The sequence below is a fragment of the Topomyia yanbarensis genome, unplaced genomic scaffold (genome assembly GCF_030247195.1).
Source record: "Topomyia yanbarensis strain Yona2022 unplaced genomic scaffold, ASM3024719v1 HiC_scaffold_57, whole genome shotgun sequence".
Classification (NCBI taxonomy): Eukaryota; Metazoa; Arthropoda; class Insecta; order Diptera; family Culicidae; genus Topomyia; species Topomyia yanbarensis.
The window spans coordinates 45,159-51,988 of record NW_026683791.1 but is presented as its reverse complement, the minus strand read 5'-3'; the positions used below and the strand labels follow the sequence as shown (position 1 = coordinate 51,988).

The window sequence follows — 6,830 nt, the reverse complement described above, 5'->3', positions numbered from 1 at the left end:
CAAGAAAGCAAATCTTATACACTCAAAAAAATTATCACTTACCAATCACATGCAAAAACATATAAATCGACACAGATCTTTCAATAGGGCCAAAGTCGCAATGTACTCAAATGGAGAAAAATCAGTTTCAATACACGGCGATGCTTTTCTAAATGTAGTTTTTATTGTAGGTATAAATTACTTTATGACCATGTTTTTCCGGAAGCATCTTTGGTTAAACCTTATGACAATATAACAAAGAATTTAATTCCTATGTGCTTTTAGTGGGTAGAAACTAAAAAAATGCTTACGCCCAATTTGCATCCCAGTCGTGATTTCGCCCTTCAGCAACCACCATTTGCGGAAGGGCTAAACGGTGTACATAATTTTCAGAAGGGCGCGGTAAAAGGGCTAAACTGACTCTGTCTTGCTGGGTAGGGCTGGGTAAATGGGCGAGCTTGACAGTATACTTTTTAATAGGGCTCAGCAAATGGGCGCATAGAAACCCAATGTAAATGATAGGGCGCGTGCATCTTTTCTTCGAATTTCATGAAAATATCGAAATATTCGAATGTTTATGTGCAACAACTATCGAGTAGACATGATCCTAGTAGATATTGCTTATCATTTATATAATAGAACCGCCGTTTAAAGAATAATTTTGTGAATAATAACCGTACGCCCGGTTCTGTCAAAAAATGTAAGTTTAGCCTTTATATTCCATATGAGAAGAAGGGCCTAAGTCGAAATCTCGAAGAAAATGCATGTTTCGCCGTTTTGTTTTCTTTAATTATAAATCGAACTAAAAACCATTTTAACTAATTTTCACCTCAATCTTGTAGTATTTTTGTCGCATAATGTCATAATAGCGAAAACGCAGTTTGTTTACATTTGCGATTTAAGCCCTAATGAAAGATCTATGTCGAAATATTTTCCATAACACTTTTCACGTAAATATTACATGATTCACACATAGAAAACTTTGTTGTCAATCTAATTAAAACCAGTGTCGACTGCATGTATATATTAAGTGAAGTTCATTTCTCTTCCATAGGAAATTCACATACTTTCTAGAATAAATCCATATATTTTTATGTGATTTTCATGTGATTAATAGCTGAATTTAAAATAGCATTCAAATGCCTTTCTTATGTGTTTAAAAACAGTGGAAGATGATGAATAAATAAATTGGCATGGAATTTTATTGTAATGCATCTTATATTTACATGTTTTGTTTATAATTAATAGCATTCGTATAATTATCAACAAGTAGAATCGGTTCTCTTACCATGCATCCTTCGTGTTGAGAAAATCATCAAATTCGTCGCAGTTTTCGTTGGTTCCTTTAATGCTTACAGCTCGTTTCCGTTTCCGCATTCTGCAATATAATTTCGTTTTATTTTTATTGCTCATTTTGTACATTCGATTGAATTTAAGTTTAAATACCTTCAGAAAGGGGTTCGAGTATCTCCGATCGTAATTCCTTTTCCTTGAGCTGTTACTATACGGAAACTTTATTGAAACTGTCAACTTTTTTTCACATTGTATATTCACAAAATATTCATGTTCTCTACACATAACACGTAAGTATGTGACAATCACATAGAATGTATGTATAGTATACTTGAAAGTCATTGATATAGTTTTTGAAGTTCATCAATGTAGGTATGAATGTTATTAGCTGCACATGAATATAATGTGATTGGTATTTTTTAATATTTACGTGCTTTTTCACTTAAAATTGATATGATTATTTGGCTCAGTGATATTCTAGACGGTAGCAATTTCTTTCAAGAACAAACAATTCGACACAGATCTTTCATTAGGGCCTAAGTCGCAATGTACTCAAATGGAGAAAAATCAGTTTCAATATTCGGCGAAGGTTTTCTAAATGTAGTTTTTATTGTAGGTATAAATTACTTTATGACCGTGTTTTTCCGGAAGCATTTTTCGTTAAACCTTATGACAATATAACAAAGAATTTAATTCCTATGTTCTTTTAGTGGGTAGAAACTAAAAAAATGCTTACGCCCAATTTGCATCCCAGTCGTGATTTCGCCCTTCAGCAACCACCATTTGCGGAAGGGCTAAACCGTGTACATAATTTTTAGAAGGGCGCGGTAAATGGGCTAAACTGACTCTGTCTTGCTGGGTAGGGCCAACGACACGACTAGACACTTGTATTCCAAAACTGTATCATGAATATGACTACCCCTCAGTGACTCAGGTAACTGGTAATGTCCAATTTGATATTTCATGAGAAAATTCATGAAACTAGCAGCCCTGATGGGTTTGTTATTTATTTCAAATAGTTACCATCGCAGTCCCTGGTTACGCTGGGGAAAATAAACAAACTCGTAGTTTTACAGCGGAACGGAATCTTTCCGTTAGTCCTTGCCTTAGTTTTTCTTATTTTTAATTTAGTTTAAAGCAAAAAATGTAATAAACGTGGAATTACTAAACAGGAAATGTCCATGAAGAAGGATATAGTACAAAGATATATACGGTAGGAGTTTGTCAAAATAGCATCGAGTAAAAACTTTTGATTATAACAATCATTTTCATTCACAGCAAAAATTGATATTTTGCCTATCTTGTCTTCTACGAAAATCAAAAAAACACGGGACGCTCATCTTCAGTACACAATATCCTCTGGGTGTACGATTTTCTTATGTTTGACACGAACGAGTAAATCAGGGCGTCTTCGCCTCACCAAATCGGTATAGTTTTAAGGCGAAACAAGTTATTATCCACATTCATTGGCAGTTGTTGGATTCGGTTTGAAACAATGTTGAATCCACAAAGCAGAATAACAGATGGCACTAAACGAAATCAGTGTATTGCTCTACTTTGCGAAGCATATTTTATTCGGAAGGTAGTCGCATTCCCAAACTTTCTAGGCAGAGAAACGGTTATACTTTAAAATACATAGTTTCATGAAATGTTACTCAATGAAATAAATATTGCGATTTTATCTATTGCAGATTCTATAACATCGATATCCTTGTCTAATGTCTCCTTGTAACGTGGAAAACTGAAAGGCTGTGCTTTCTGACAACTGGATGGCCTTTCCGCCATTTTTTTGTAAGTCAATCAAAACTCGACCTGGTGTGGTCTGCTACGCGAGCAGGTGGCAGCTTCCTCGTATGTTATCGTTATCCCAAACTGTCTTCGAAGACAGCCTGTAAAAAAAAATATTGTGTTGATGAACGTAAATTAAAGATTAATTCCGAGGGGCTTAGTGCGTCTTCAATACGACGCTGAGCCAAAAGTTGTACTTAATTAGTTAATTTAAGTACCATAAAGTATATTAAGTACCACCAATATTTAAAAAGTGCGTACCAAATTCATTGTAATTAAATTACAGAAGATTTCAAGTACAGCGCATTTGTACTTTAAATACGCGAAATATTTAAATTACCGTCAATGTGTACTTTAAATACTTTAAGTATTTAGACAACGACATTAATTACATCAAGTATTCTGGTTGCAGTTGAAAATCGAAATATTGAACTAGCGCCTTTCGTTTTTCTCCCATTTGCCGAGCGGGTAACTAATGCGCATCTTATGTACATGCTAGAAAATCAACTTGCCCATCACCTACATCAGTTGCGCTATAGTTGCGCACGCTGAAAGTAGGAGAGAAATCGAAAGGTGCAAGTTCACTATTTCAATTTACAACTGCAACCTGAATCTTATTAAATATAACAGAATTTTTTTTAAATATTTTTATTAATTAAATATGTCGGTATTTTCAATACGATGCACTCAAACCTGCTTATACTTGCCCCTTGATTAATTAAGCAATCCACCACGTTTGTTTGACAATTCAGCAAGGGGTTTTGTCAATAAGTTTGCTTCTGCGAACAGAAAAATCCCTTCCGACGACCATGCTTCGTTAGCCCGATTCGTTTGATGCTGGATCGAAACGGCGATTTTGTCGGACATCGCGCCCACCCAAGTTACGTCAGAAAAGAAATAATCAGCTGATCAGAAATGTCTCATGGAATGCCTAATTCCCCGTCACAGCATTTCATTTTGTACCCAAGCGAGTTGCATACGACTTATAATTACACTATGACCTACCAGTCACCCCCCCCCCCCCCCGCGTTGATGTGCATTTGATAGATCGTCGCTGTTGTGCTATCTTATGACAAACGCCATTTTGGGGTAAACTGAGTTAGATATGCAACATTACTAATCTGAAAATTCTCTACAAAATGGCGTTTTCAGAATTTTGAAATTTTGCTTGGTTACTGAGGTATAGCGAAAAAAGTGATGAGAAATTGTCAGTTTTTTGCTTTAAATCACTGTATCTTGGGATTCGCTTAAGTAATGTAGAAGTTTTAGATGTTTTTATATGTAAAAATGTCTGAGGAACACAATGGCATAATAATTTTCAAAATAAAAATACATGTATTGCGAGAAATATGCAGTTTTACTTTTAAATTGGCAATATTTCATGTTTGGCAACACTGTAATTAAAAATTACTATTTTTTCTAGATTGCTTGCTCAATTTCTTTCAAAATGCATCTCATCGATTGTTTCTAGGCCGAATAAAGCCGAATATATTAATAAAAGTTAATAATTGATGCTTTTTTTCTATGGAAAATTTTCCATGCACAATTATGACACGCCATACAAATTTTGCCATCAATACACGCCTACGACACGTGTAAGTGCGACTTTTGTTTACATTCATAGTGAAAACTCGCAACATAGTCAACCGAACTTCGTGATATTTGAGAGTTTAATATGGAATAGATGGAAGCATTAATTGTCTTCTTTGAATTGTTTTTACCATTTTTAAATTTCAAGATATTCAATCTCAAACTTTAAAAATCGTTTTTCTCGAAATGTGCTAAATGGCGCTTGTCATAAGATAGCACAACAGCGACGAGATGAAGTCGAAAAAAATCACAATACAAATATAACAGATAAATATTGTTTAGTTTTCATCCGAGAGACAAATGGGACTGGTATGCGGATACTTTTCTTATGGGACTCATATGAGTTGATACATTTTTTGAATAAATCAATTTTCAGTGCATTTTCGATAGTACCATAAAAATGAGACCGAACCCTGAGATGAACTAAAACCTGATGAAAAAATCATATCATAGCGGGCTACAGTTTCAACCGTAGTTTGTGGATAAGTATTCAAACGACGACTCTGGCTGATTTGAATCTCGATTGACCACGGCTTCATTTCGTACGTCTTACACTGTTATAATCGGCCGAATAAATATAAATCATTTAACAGGAGTTAGTTTTAAATCTCTGTATGACACAAGCAAGTGGATCACCGGAGAAAGCTCCCGCCGAAATAACATTTCCCAGCAACCACCATTTTCCTAAGACATTCTCCCGAGGCTTGACAATTTTAGGTCTTTCTATTCCAGACAAATATACTAGAAGATATTTATTTCACCTTCGTCAGAGAGGTGAAATTTATGGTAGATTTCGCGTGACTTCTACTGGGTAAGACATTCATTGTAATCGAAGCGACCGTTCCTTCCAGTGAGCCTATAATTAGCACTAGAAAGTACAAATCTGAATTTTAATCAGTTTAATTACAATTCATTTGTTTCTTTTTACGAGACTGTGTCTGCGCCGTTTTATCGTTGACTAGTACTGTAACCTTATAGCCTGTGTACAAGTTTTGCAGCAGCGCACGAGTTGCATTTTCATATATGTATTCCTGGTTATCGTTTGGCAATTTAACATACAAGCTTCCGATTTATCGCAGTACCCGATACCGGCTATCTGTTCCAGTAAATCCAATCAAATTACTGCCATCCGGAAACCTCGGTCCTATTCCCGATTGAATATGCGAAAAGGTTCAATAGGAAAACTAAATTAATCACAAAAACCAAAATAAGTTACCATAAAAAATATGCTAATGAACTATTTCCGTTTGGACCAACTAGAAATTTTGCAAATATGTAATAATGATTTGAAACGCGAATCAAATAGAACAGATAAATTTTTTTTTTAAATGAGTTAATTTGTTGAGTTGATGTAAACATAACAAGGTTGCTATGCAAAAACTAACAATCAAACAAAGAAGTGTTGCTGGAGAAATTATTGTTTTGATGGCATCGAGGGGCAACTCAACTGGTGGTAAATGGCTTGAGCATCTTTTCTTCAAGATATTACACTAACTGTCTGGTCGTGTCGTTGGTAGGGCTGGGTAAATGGGCGAGCTTGACAGTATACTTTTTAATAGGGCTCAGCAAATGGGCGCATAGATACCCAATGTAAAAGAAAGGGCGCGTGAATCTTTTCTTCAAATTTCATGAAAATATCGAAATATTCGAATGTTTATGTGCAACAACTATCGAGTAGACATGATCATAGTAGATATTGCTGATCATTTATATAACAGAGCCACCGTTTATTCTTTTATTTGTGAATAATAACCGTACGCCCGCTTCTGTCCAAAAATGTAAGTTTGGCCTTTATATTCCATATGAGAAGAAGGGCCTAAGTCGAAATCTCGAAGAAAATGCATGTTTCGCCGTTTTGTTTTCTTTAATTATACATCGAACTAAAAACCATTTTAACTAATTTTCACCTCAATCTTGTAGTATTTTTGTTGCATAATGTCGTAATAGCGAAAACGCAGTTTGTTTACATATGCGATTTAAGCCCTAATGAAAAATCTATGTCGAATTCACGGAATAAAAAAAACTATTTAATAACAGTGATCTTCTAGGTCGTATCGGCAAGAAAAAAACGTAAACAAAAAACAGTCCATTCGACCTTTTCACTTATCGATCATGAATCGACCAAAGGGCCGAAGTCGCAATGACATCGAATCGAGAAAAATAGCTTTGAAAATTCGGTT

The 6,830-nt window shown here is 35.0% G+C and overlaps 1 long non-coding RNA gene across 1 annotated transcript; it reads right to left on the bottom strand.

The window, feature by feature from the left end:
- Positions 1–5,204: 5,204 nt before the first annotated feature.
- On the bottom strand, positions 5,205–5,993 carry LOC131695813 (uncharacterized). The gene is made up of 3 exons (XR_009306718.1): positions 5,867–5,993; positions 5,579–5,794; positions 5,205–5,518 (listed from the first exon to the last, which is right to left on the bottom strand). It is a non-coding gene; the product is annotated as an uncharacterized LOC131695813 (long non-coding RNA).
- Between the last annotated feature and the right edge of the window lie 837 nt (positions 5,994–6,830).